The sequence below is a fragment of the Macaca nemestrina genome, chromosome 6, assembly GCF_043159975.1.
Source record: "Macaca nemestrina isolate mMacNem1 chromosome 6, mMacNem.hap1, whole genome shotgun sequence".
In the NCBI taxonomy this organism is placed as follows: Eukaryota; Metazoa; Chordata; class Mammalia; order Primates; family Cercopithecidae; genus Macaca; species Macaca nemestrina.
Window position 1 is genome coordinate 5,354,623 of NC_092130.1, and position 12,212 is coordinate 5,366,834.

Sequence of the window (12,212 nt, forward strand, 5' to 3'; positions counted from 1 at the left end):
AAATCAAACTGATACTTGAATCCTAATCTCTAGTGAAGCATTTTATTTATTTTAATCCCCTAAGCACTTCAGCTTGACTTTTCCTCTGGGCCTGCCATTCTGGGAGAGCTCAGAACGCCCACCCTGATCCTTTCTGATTGAAATCCCCCAAAGGCCAAGGGGTTGGGTGTTTCTAATGATCCGCTCAGCCATGTGGCAAGTCATCTCTAAACCCCATAGTGATTGCCTCCAGCATTAACACTAGAAAGACCAAGTTCTCAGTCTTAGATTTCAGTCTTAAACTTTTCTTGAGCACCGGCACTTCACTTAGCAATTTCACCCTGTTCCCTAATTTCATTCTCAGCATAGTCCTGTAAGATAGGATGTCTTCTTTTCTGGAGGGGATGTGGGATATCTGCACTATGTGGTGTGCTGGGCCAGAAATTTCCATATGACAATCTGCTCTTGTTTTTCATTTTGAAATGTTTATCTTAGAAATCCCAAATGTGCCTTCTGGTTTCCAGTAATGTCAAGCTAAATTATTTGGATCTACCCTCCCACTGAAAACCATGAAAAATATTGCGTAATGTCTAAAAAAACACACACACTTCCTTTACAGTATTGATGAGCTGAAGAGCCAACGAGGTTGTCTTTTCTTGCTGGCTAAGTGTAACAAGACAAGTAGGGGAATTTAAAAGCACCCAACTCATGTGTCTTTTCTACACATTTAAAATCCTGTAAAGTGACTGTGAAGGGCAAGGGTCAGAAACCAAGGACAAAAGTGAGAATACTTAGAGGACACCCACATTGAAATACATCCCCAAAAGTCTATCCTCAGATAAAGAAAACCAGATCTAAACTCATAGTTCTTCACTGAGGTAGAACTCAGAGAAAACCACTTTGGCACTGAACAAAGCAGGAGGAAAGGAAATAAAAGGGGAGAAATCCTGAGAAACTGTGGTTGTCAACCAGCTCACGAATGAATTTGTATCCTAGGAAGGCATAACCTGGGTGGGCCTAGGAACTGTAAAGCTGCGAACTTGGCATGAGGTGGCCCTTACTGGTAGTGCCTCAAGGACCTAGAAGAAGCAGCGAGGGCCAAAGACCTCTGGTGAGGGGTAAGTCCCTCCTACGTCACAGGAACTCTCTACAATTAATTGTTCAAGGGCAAGAGCAACAAGCCATGAAAAACAACCAGGCATACAAGGAAACAAAATCTATGATTGAGAACTAAGAGACAGTGGAAACAGACCTGCACAGACTTCATATTTTAAAGCAACTATGCTTACAAAGTTTAATGAAATCAATGGCAAACTTAAAAACAACTGAAGGGAACAAAAAGCAATAAAAATGACATAGCCGATGTAAAAATATATATAGCTTCTACAAGTAAAAAATATAGTAACTGGAAATTAATACTGGGCATTTTAGCAGCAGATTGGACACAGCAAAAAAAAAATTAGAGAGTAAATTATCTGGAAATCAGCATAGAAAATAAAAATAGATAATACAGAACAGAAGGTAATAAGTAAGTATAATATATTGAGAAGTTCTAGAATACATTTATTCAGAAGTCCAGAAGAAGAGAAACAGAAACAATACATAAAGAAATAATGGCTGGGGATTGCCTATAACTGATAAAATTCACCTGTGCACAGATTTGAGAAACCCAACAAATCCTAGGCAAAATATATTAAAAGGAAATCTATACCTGAACATTTTCCAAAGAGTCAAAATAGAAAACTTAAAAGCAGCCAAATGATTTTTAAAGGAGAAATAGGTATACTTACAGAAGACATCTCAACAGCAAAAATAGAAACAAAAAATCATATTTTAAATGTGCTGGAAGAAAATAATTGCCAGTCTGGAATTCTAAGGTCAGAAAATATAAAAATATAGAGAAAAAGACAGACAGAAACTGGGAATTGGTCACCATCAGAACTTCAGTGAAGACAATTCCAAAGGATTCGCTGTTCAGGTAGAAATAAAGTGACCCCAGATGGAAGGTCTAAGATGCAAGAAAGAACTGAAGAACAAGAAAAGTGTTATATATATGGGCAAATGAAAATTAACAACAATTACATAAAATAGTTGTAAAAATGTCTAAGGGTGTTAACATTTAAAAGTTAGAATTAAAATATCAAACTACAATAGCAGTTACATCAGGAGGTGGATAATTAGAGTTAATGCTAAGGTTTTCGTATTAATTAGGGAAAGAGTAAAGGTTTTGATTAATTTCTACTTGGATAAGTTAATTATACATGTAGTATTTTTTCAAGTAAACACCAAAGATTAAAAATAGTGTATTACTTCCAAACTTATGGAGAGACCCAAAAATAAAGTTAAAAAGAAAGACATACACAAAGAGAACCAGAGGGAAATAGAAATTCCAAAGTAAGAGAGTATAAGACATCCACGGAGCTGTATTTCACAGACTCTAAGAGGAATTGATTCTAAGAAGCATTATCATTTTATCCATCTTTAATAAAGAACAATGCACTGGCATTAAAATTGTTACAATGCTTTCTTAACTCTTGGAATTTTTATTCTATAATAATGAAATAACTTTTTCAGATTTTTAAAAACCATGCACCACTCTTGTGCAGACAGAAGAAGAACATCACAAGGGAAATCAATGGGTTATGACATTTCTAAAACTTTCACATTTGGAATCTACCTTTTATTTTCTTTTTTCTGACTTAGACTTGTAGATGTCTGTGTTTATCCACACAATAACAAATTCTGCATCACTAAGAGCTTGGATGACACAGAATTTTATAAAAGAGGGCTGTACTTTGTCACAGAGATTGTCTCCAAAGCTGCTAACTACCACTCTGTAGATGTTAATACACATGCTCAGGCAATGACGGTGTGAACCCTGAATATCTGAGACAGGTCTCAGTTAATTTAGAAAGTTTATTTTGCCAAGGTTGAGGATGCACACCCATGACACAGTCTCAGGAGGTCCTGATAACATGTGCCCAAGGTGGTCAGAACAGAGTTTGGTTTTATCCATTTTATACATTTTAGGGAGTCACGAGACATCAATCAACATATACAAGATGAACTTTGGTTCAGTCTGGAAAGGTGGGACAACTCAAAGCAAAAGCGGGACAACCCAAAGCAAAGAGGGGGCTTCCAGGTAATAGGTAGATAAGAGACAAATGGTTGCATTCTTTCATGTTTCTGATGAGCCTCTCCAAAGGAGGCAATCAGATGTGCATTTATCCCAGTGAGCAGAGGGGTCACTTTGAAAGAATGGGAGACAAGTTTGCCCTAAGCAGCCCCCAACTAGACTTTTCCCTTTATCTTAGTGATTTGGGAGCCCCAAGATTTATTTTCTTTTCACAACAGCTACATAATAGCACCATTTGGCCAACAGTGAGTGCATGCTAACTTCAGAGATGTCAAGAGGTCAAAGTGATGGGCTTCTCAAAACCAATGAATTATGATATAGCATTAATTCTATTAAAGGCAAATAGACTAAATCATTCAGACAAAAGACAAAAGATTGTTAATTTAAATACATATCTTTTCTTTAAAACCCACAAAATCTATCTCTATATTATTTATGAGCTACACATAGTCAATTCTCGTTATTCACAGTTGTTGCATAACAGAAAGTCATCATGAGCCCTGAATTAGCAAATACTGAACCACTGCTTCCAGGGGAAATTGTATCTATTTATATTATCTCATGTAAATCATCATTTTAAATCTTCAAAATTCATCCTGATAGAACCTATTTTACTTTTCACAAAAGAGAAAACAAGGTTCAGAAATGTGTGGCTTGCCTGAGGCTGCCCCACTAACAGGTGCCAGAATTGGGATTAAAACCTAATCCAACTGGTCCCAGAGCTAGAACTTGCACTCTACTGTCCCTAGCCCCTACCGTCTCCATTTCTCCATCCTCTGGTTATGTCTGTGTGAAACTGCCGAAAACAAGAACGCTAAGAGTATCGCCTTATTGGACTTCAGCTAGGAGCATGCACATCAAGTGACTCAAATTTTTAGCTGCTTTGAACACGCCCACAAATGGCCATGACAGTGCCACAAGCATTGATGTTGAGGTTACAAATAAGTTTTAGCAGGTAGGTTAATTTGCAAATATGGAATCTACAAATAATGAGGATCAACTGTACTTCTAAAATAGGGAGGTTGAAAGCAAATGGGTTTATAAACCATGCATACTAACCAAAGGAAATCTGTTGTAGGTTTTTATTATGAGCTAAGTAGACTTTAAAGCAAAACGCATCACTAAAGAAGGAAGTCTTTTAATACTGATCAAAGATTCCTCAATTTGTCAAGAAGATATACCAATTTTAAATTTTGTAAACTCTTAGTAACACAGCCTTAAAATATATAGAGCAAATATTTATAGACCTAAAAAGTAAAATAGACATAACTGTAGCCACAGGGGGAGATTTTAACAGGCCTTTAAATAAAAAAAAAAAAGACAGGGTCTCACTCTTCCCCAGGCTGAAGTGCAGTAGCATTAGCATAGCTCACTGCAGCTTCAATCTCCCAGTCTCAAGCGATCCTTTCACCTCAGCCTCCCGCGTGGCTGTGACTACAGGCATGTGCTACCCCCCATACCTGGCTAATTTTAATAAATTTTTTGTAGAGACAAAGTCTCACTATGTTGCCCAGGCTTGGGCCTCTTTATGTGATGACAGGACAACGCACAAAAATGGAATAAAGTTACAGAAGATTTGAACAGCATATATAGTATTAGGACAATTAGATAAAAGAAAGAAAGAAGAAAAATTTGCATTGTGAACTAAAATGAATTTTAACCCATTGATTTCACTTATAATGGGATGAAGGCGAAACCATGAAGCCTGTAAAAGAGAATAATCATGATCATTTTCATGATCAAATCATGACAATGATTTGGTTTCTGGTTAAGAAATCTATCACCAACTAATCATAAAGAGAAACAGAGAAACTAAACTCCATTAAGCTAAACACTCCCGACTATTTAAATTCACTAAATTTCTTTAAAAGAGTGAAAAGGAAAACAATAGAGTGATAGAAAATAGATACAATACAGATGACTAACAAAGAACAGGTAACCTGAACATGTGAAGAACCACAAGAGTCCATAAGAAAAAGCCAGAATGCCCAATCAAGGAAATGGGCAAGAGATTTGAACAAGCACTTCGTAAAAGAGAAAATCCAAATGGCCAAAAATGTATGAAAGTGTGTTTAACCTCACCATTAATCAGAGAAATGCAAATTAAATCCAAGACTCCTGTGAGATTTGCAAAAATTAAACAGTTTAACAGTGATCTGTTGGTAGTGTAAAGTTGAGACAATCACTTTAGAAAACAGTATGCATTATCTCGTAAAGTTGAGGAAGCAGGAACCCTGGGACCCAGGAATTCCATTCCTAGGTATGTACCCTGAAGAAATGCAGGTTGCGTATCCCAGGATAATATACAGGAATATTTACAGCAGCATTACTTGTAATTGCAATGTATGTACACTTGAAACAACTCAAATGCCCATGAACAGTGGAATGGATAAATATATTCCAATGGTAGATTTATGCACTGGAGTTTATGAAACAACTTTTAAGAATGGCTACAGGCACTTTCAACAACATACATGCATCCTACAAACAGCTGAGAAAAGAAAGCAAGATACGAAAGAATACATACAGGATGATTCTATTTATATAAAGTTTAAACTCAGGGAAATGTAAACTATTTTATTTTTGAATGTGTTCTTAAGTTATAAAACAATTTTTTTAAAAAGCAAGAAAATTATTACCATAAATGTTGAGATCTTGGGTGTTTGTAGAAGAGAAGGAGGAGATGGTGATTGGGAAGAAAACATACATGTTCTGTCTTCTAATTTTTTTCTTTTAATCTGAGTGCTCATTATGTGTTATTTAATAAGTTTCTTGCTTAATAACGACTTGTTCGGTGCCCATTTCAATTTTATGCCCTTTTCTCTGTGTTTTATGTTTTTTCACTTAGAAAAACAAAGCTTCACAGGTCTTTAGGCTTCCCACTATAACTTCCAGGCTACTCTCACTGATGGGATAAGGAGGAGGGAAAATGGCACTGTTTGCACTTCTGTTCTCTTTGTGATGAGACGATCATTCTCCAGACTGGCAGAAGGAGGAGGCAGTTATTTCAACCCTGGCCCTAAAACTGGGACACCAATTGCTCCAGGTCTCAAGTACCCTGGGTCTGACCTTTGCAGTGGGTTACAAAACTGTTCACCCGAGTAGACCATGTCTGGGGCTTCGGTGATTTTATCCTGTACCAACTGTGCCTGTAGGCAAAAGAGATAGCAAAGGAATTCCCAATGTCCACATTGCATAACAGGCATCCGTGATGCCTTGAGGAACTTCTACCAGAATGACTGCCCAGATCCCCCAGCTGTAAGTTATGCAATTGACAAAATGATGCAATTGAGACTTAAATCCATGTTTGTCTGGTTTCTAATTTAGGTTCAAGAAAGGGCTGCCTCTGCCTGCTTCACTTTTTGTTCTAATTTGCAATGTGATGAGATTTTAAAGTTAAAAAAAAATTGGTTGCTCTTTAAGATGTCGGAAGAGTGCTTTTTTAAAATGAATAACTTAAAAATGATTTATTAGCACTATTTAATGTAGTTCCAACTTTAGCTCCCAGCCAGGGTTTTAGATCCACTAAATCAAGTTTGCTAATATTTCTCTTGACTCTTTTTTTGTTTTTTTCCTGAACTAAATAAAGGAACATTCCTGAGAACTTTAGTCACACACTTTGCCCCATCCCCACCATTCAGTTTATTTTATCTTTCAAATGGAGATGAAAATATCCACCTTAAAGTTCTGATTGTTGGGACCAAATATGAAAAACCATAACCTGTTATTAAGACTCTTCCATTGGAATCAACAGAAACATAATTAATGCTAATTAGGGTAATTTGAAATTTCCACTTTATTCCAGTTCAAAAGTCTCTGAAATTATGAAATTTCTCAATTTTATAATGGTCACTTCCCAATATATTATCTTCATTTGCAGATCAGCAAAAAACTAGATTTGGGTTTGCTTCCCAGGTTAGCAAATTGGGGCAGTTTTGTTGTCATCTGGAGTTTTATCTGGTTCAAATCTCTATCTATCGCAGTTATTATGGGAGTGAATATCTTCAATCTTCCCAAATTCTGGTGTCTGCTTTTTGATAAAACACTGGGAAAGAGCACAGACCCAGGTTTGGCAATGACATCTATATGACATCTAGTAAGCTCTCACTAAATGCTGAGGGTAGGAGATAGATTTCCTTGTCCTGCATTCCTTCCTTTGGGAACCCAGTCATCCCCTACTTGAGACTCAGCATGCCCAGCCTAGCCAGCCACTACAAGGTGGACCCATCCTCTGCCCCACCCTGCATGTCTACACCAGTCACAGTAACTGATTTGCAGACAAACACATACATCCATGTAAGGCTTCCGGTAAGTTAAGCAATACACATGAAAGTTTAAGGCTATGGCCAGGCATGGTGGCTCACGCCTGTAATCCCAGCACTTTGGGAGGCCGAGGTGGGCAGATCACCTAAGGTCAGGAGTTTGAGGCCAGCCTGCCCAACATGGTGAAACCCCATCTCTACTAAAAATGTAAAAAATTAGCTGGGCGTGGTGGCGGGCACCTGTAATCCCAGCTACCTGGGAGGCTGAGACAGGAGAATCTCTTGAACTTGGGAGGCAGAGGTTGCAGTGAACTGAGATCGCACCATTGCACTCCAGCCTGGGTGACAGAGTAAAACTCCATCTCAAAAAAAAAAAAAAAAGGAAAGTTTAAGGCTTCATTCAGTTGATACATACCAGGGAATAAAGATTAGAAGATCACCCAAGTTGAAGTGTGGTTGGAATTTGATAGAGTGAAAAAAAAAAAAAATGAGGGGTACATATCCTTGTAGCCTGGCTCAGATAGCAGTTTTCATCTTTAATCTGTAAAACGTTGTGTTTGGAGGTTGTTCCTGTTCTGATACCTCTTGCTCAGGTCTGTGGGTGCACTCCCGTCCCTCTAACTGTCAGAATTGTGTTTCCTAGAACTGTTTGTGCAAGGCGCTTGTCATCTAGGCAAGGTTCAGGGACAGGGAAAGTGGCAAAAAGTCGGGGAGGGGAACAGGAAAGGATTTAATGCAAAGGCAAACTGGGAACCTCTGCCATGTCTGTTGGTCCGTCTCTAAGGAAAACCATAGTCTCCAGTGGGATGTACCCTGGATCTATCAGCAGAGAGGTGATTCTTTATCTGAGAGTGCCGTCGAGGAGGTGCATGGGCCTCTGGGGCCACCTTACACAGTATGAAGGATCCTGGCTAAGGATGAAGCTGGATTGCAGCAACTGGAGGAGCCAAATGGCAACTGTCCTGTCTTTGACCTCTGGATGCAATGGTGCCTGAAGCAAGGCGTGCTTCCGTTTCCCCATTATCCAATCCGTGAGCTCACCAACTTAAGCAGTTTGAATGGAATTTTTGTCAATTGAATAGAGTCTTAATAATAGGCTAGACCTTATCCAATTTGCACCCCTCCCCACAGCAATCAGACCTTTGAGGTGGATATTTTTATCCTCATCTTAAAGATGAGAAAATTGTCCATCCATCAGTTGGTAATTGGTGGGGCCTCAGTCAAAATGAGATTTGACTTCAAATTATGTGTAAGGGCCCTAGCTGCTTTCCATGTTGTTTTTAATTTCTCAGTTTAAAAATAATAACTTCTCTCAGGGTTCAGTGGGAGACAGAAAAACCTAAATTCTAGGAAAGTGATTGGAACGCTCTTCTCTGAGTAAAAGGATATAACATGGTGGCAAGAATTCAGCCTGATTTAGCAGTAGGGCCGGTGGATGTCCTGGACAGAGACAGACCCAGAAGTGGGTGGGTGCCTGCCTGGAGCCCAGCCTGCCTCTAGGCTCAACTAATCAGAATATGACTCAAGGGAACCCAAATCTGCACCTACCAAGAAAGGGAGGGCCTGAGGGAGTTCATGCTGGCAGGCGATGGTGGAAATGGGGCAGGACACAAAGGGCCGCAGTAGACTCCCACTGAGGGCAGTGCAGACTCTGCCTGCACTCACAGGGCCTGGCAGGTAGAAAAAAGAGAACAGGGCACATGTACAGAGAGAAAGTAATGTGCCAGGAAATGGGGGCTCAGCGCAGCCCAAGAGAGGAACCAAGAAGAGATGATCAAGTCGCTTGTATTGTGCCAGCTTGTGCCAGCCTTCTGATTCCGCTTTCCCCTAGGGAAATAATCTAGGCGGAAAATCTGAATCTTTGGACACCACGGTGGGGGATCAGAGAGGAGATAGACCAAGACTCATGCCTGTGCATTTGGGCATTTTGAGTCCCCCAGACCATCTCCCAAACACAGGCTGAGAATCTGCCACCAATGGAGAGAGAACGAGTGATCTTGGCTGATAAAGCTCTGCTTTAGGCACCCTGTGGTCCAAATCAGGAGTGCTTGCTTTCATGTTTCTGTAAGAGAACAGGGATTATCCTGCCACAGAAGGGCCGCAGTGCCCTCTCTGACCCCGTCAGGATGGACACCTGCTAATTTTGGCTGTGGCTCAGCTGCACTATCATACCCCCACTCTGCAGCCCACTCCCCACAAGCAGCGAGCTGCCTCAGCTGTGGGTCCCTGGCCTCTTCACACAATGGAAGCCCCTCAGGGTGAAGCTGGAGCAGTGCATGTAAGAGTCAGGATTGCTTGGCCCTGCACTGGATGGAGAATGAAGGAGAGAGACTGTGGCCTGAGCTCTGAGTCCCTTGATAGTCTGGACTCGCTGTAACAAAAGCTGATAGTAATCACAACCTCAGTTTGTTCTAACCCATACAGGGGAAGTGCTCTGAAAGTGTTCAGGACCAAGAAGTAAGTATTCCAGGCACTTTGCAAAGTGTTTTCAAAATGCCACCAACTTTAATCTTCACAGGAAACCCTATGATATGGGGACTTTATCTTCATTTTGCAGGTACAAAAACAGAGGCTCAGAGACGTGAAGTCATTTTGCTCACATTCTCACAAGAAGTAGGTGGCATGTACAAAAACCGGTGATGATAAACTCTTTCCTGGTAAACACTCTCTCTCCATGTGCACCCTGCATCCCATGTCTATAGAAGTGCTCTCTATCTCATGCTACACAAATTCATAATGTCTAGCAGAACTCAGTGAAACATAACTTCGGGAACATTGGTTCCTCACCTGCTAAACTAGTGGTCATAACTCCACTCCTGACCACTCAGGTGACCTTCCAACATCCCTGTGCACACTCTGGGTGACATACAAACTGACCTAAGAAATTCAGAAGGTTAGACATAGGTTGTCCCTGTGGTCCATCTAGTCCAGGAAATGGTTTTCATGCAATTGCTCTAAAAATTCAGGAGTCCATTGACTACATAGTTTATCTTTCTTCATTTTATGAACATTTGCATTCGTTTGCTTAGTAATTCATGCAGTCTTCTTTGGGCCAAACCTTCTGCTGAGCTTTTGAAAAAACCAAGATGACTTTGTCATAGTCCCTATCCTCAAGGAGCCAGTATTATGGTGAGTAGGAAAGCCAGATTTGAGAAATAATTACAATCCATGCTAAGAAAGGCTGTGCAGCAATTTAAAAGAATAAGACAGAATTACATGACATAAGGGGAAGATATTTTGAGGGTGTAGTGTTGAGTAAAAGGGATTTTTATCTATTTTGCTCACTGGTACATTCCCATCTCCCAGAACAGGGATCAGCAAGATAAGACCCATAGGCCAAATCTGGCTCCAGCCCTCTGAGTTTTTATGTGCATACAGAGTTGTATTAAAAATAAGGAAGTGTATCACCTGGAGAACACGTGTAGCCAGTGAATTCTAAAATATTTACTATTTGTCCCTTTATCAAAAGTTCACCAAGCCCTGTCCTAGAAATATGCCTGGCATATTTATATTTTAGGTACTCAGTAAATATTGAGTAAGTAAACAAATATGTACTATATGAAAATGCACAAAAATTTATTCTTCTTCCATGTATATGCACCTGGTGACTTCATAGAAAAAGACCTGGAAGGATACGCTCCAAACTGTCAAGGTCCATTTCTCTGAAGGGTGGAGGAAAAGAGTAGGATAAAGGTCATGATCATATTAATGTATGCAGTCTATAATGTAGAATTATGTTTTATAAGGAGAATAAGTATTTATGCATTACCTGCATTATTAAAAAGTAATACTTTGAAAAATATTCTCCCATTAAAAAATAAGCTTATTTCAATGGAGAATGAGAGCTGGCCATCTGCCCAAGTTACTTACCTGCTCTGATCCTGAGCTTTCTCCTTTATAAAATGACAATTAAATAGTACATCTTCATGATGATTACATGAGATGATAAGTGGAAAGTGCCCAGCATGTAATCACCGCTCAATATTTGTTCACCATGGTTATTGGCCTTAAAAGAACATTCTAAGTTCCCTGTCTCAGTTAATGACAAGACCACCCATCTACCCAGGCCAGAGGCCTGGTAAACACCTGCCTCTTGCTTACTACTCCAAATCTTGCAATTAATCAGCAAGTTCTAAACCTTCTCCCGTAGAGAAATGTGTCATCCAAATATCGCAATGCCTTTTTTACTGGTCTCCCTGCTCTGCCGTCTTCCCTTTCCAATCTGTTCCTCCCAGTGGACAGAGTGACCATTATGTCCTGCTCACAGGCCAAGACAGCCTCCATTCCTGCACCATAAGGGCCAAATGCTGAATGTAATACTCAAAGTTCTTCCATAATCCAGACCCCCACACCAATAGCACCCTAGGCAGGGGTATTTCTGCTCTTTCAGAAACAAGCTCCCAGGCCTCTGCACAGCTGTTTAGTCTGTCTGACACACCTTTCTCCACTGTTCCTACTTCCCAAATATTGATCTATACTGCAAATGCTATCTCTTCTAGAATGTCTTTCTCAACTCTGTCCACCCACTTATTCATGTATCCACTCGCCCACCCACTCATCCATCTATCTATTCATTGATTCATCTATATATCCACCCACCTACCCATCCATCCATTCATCTATATATCCACCCATTCATTCATTCATTCATTCATCCATCAATCCATCCAGTCATCCATCCACTCACCCATCCATCCACCCATCCACCCATCTATTCATCCATCCATCTATTCATCTATGTATCCACCCATCCACCCATCCACCCATTTACCCATCTATTCATCCATCCATCTATTCATCTATGTATCCACCCATCCACCCATCCATCCAATCAC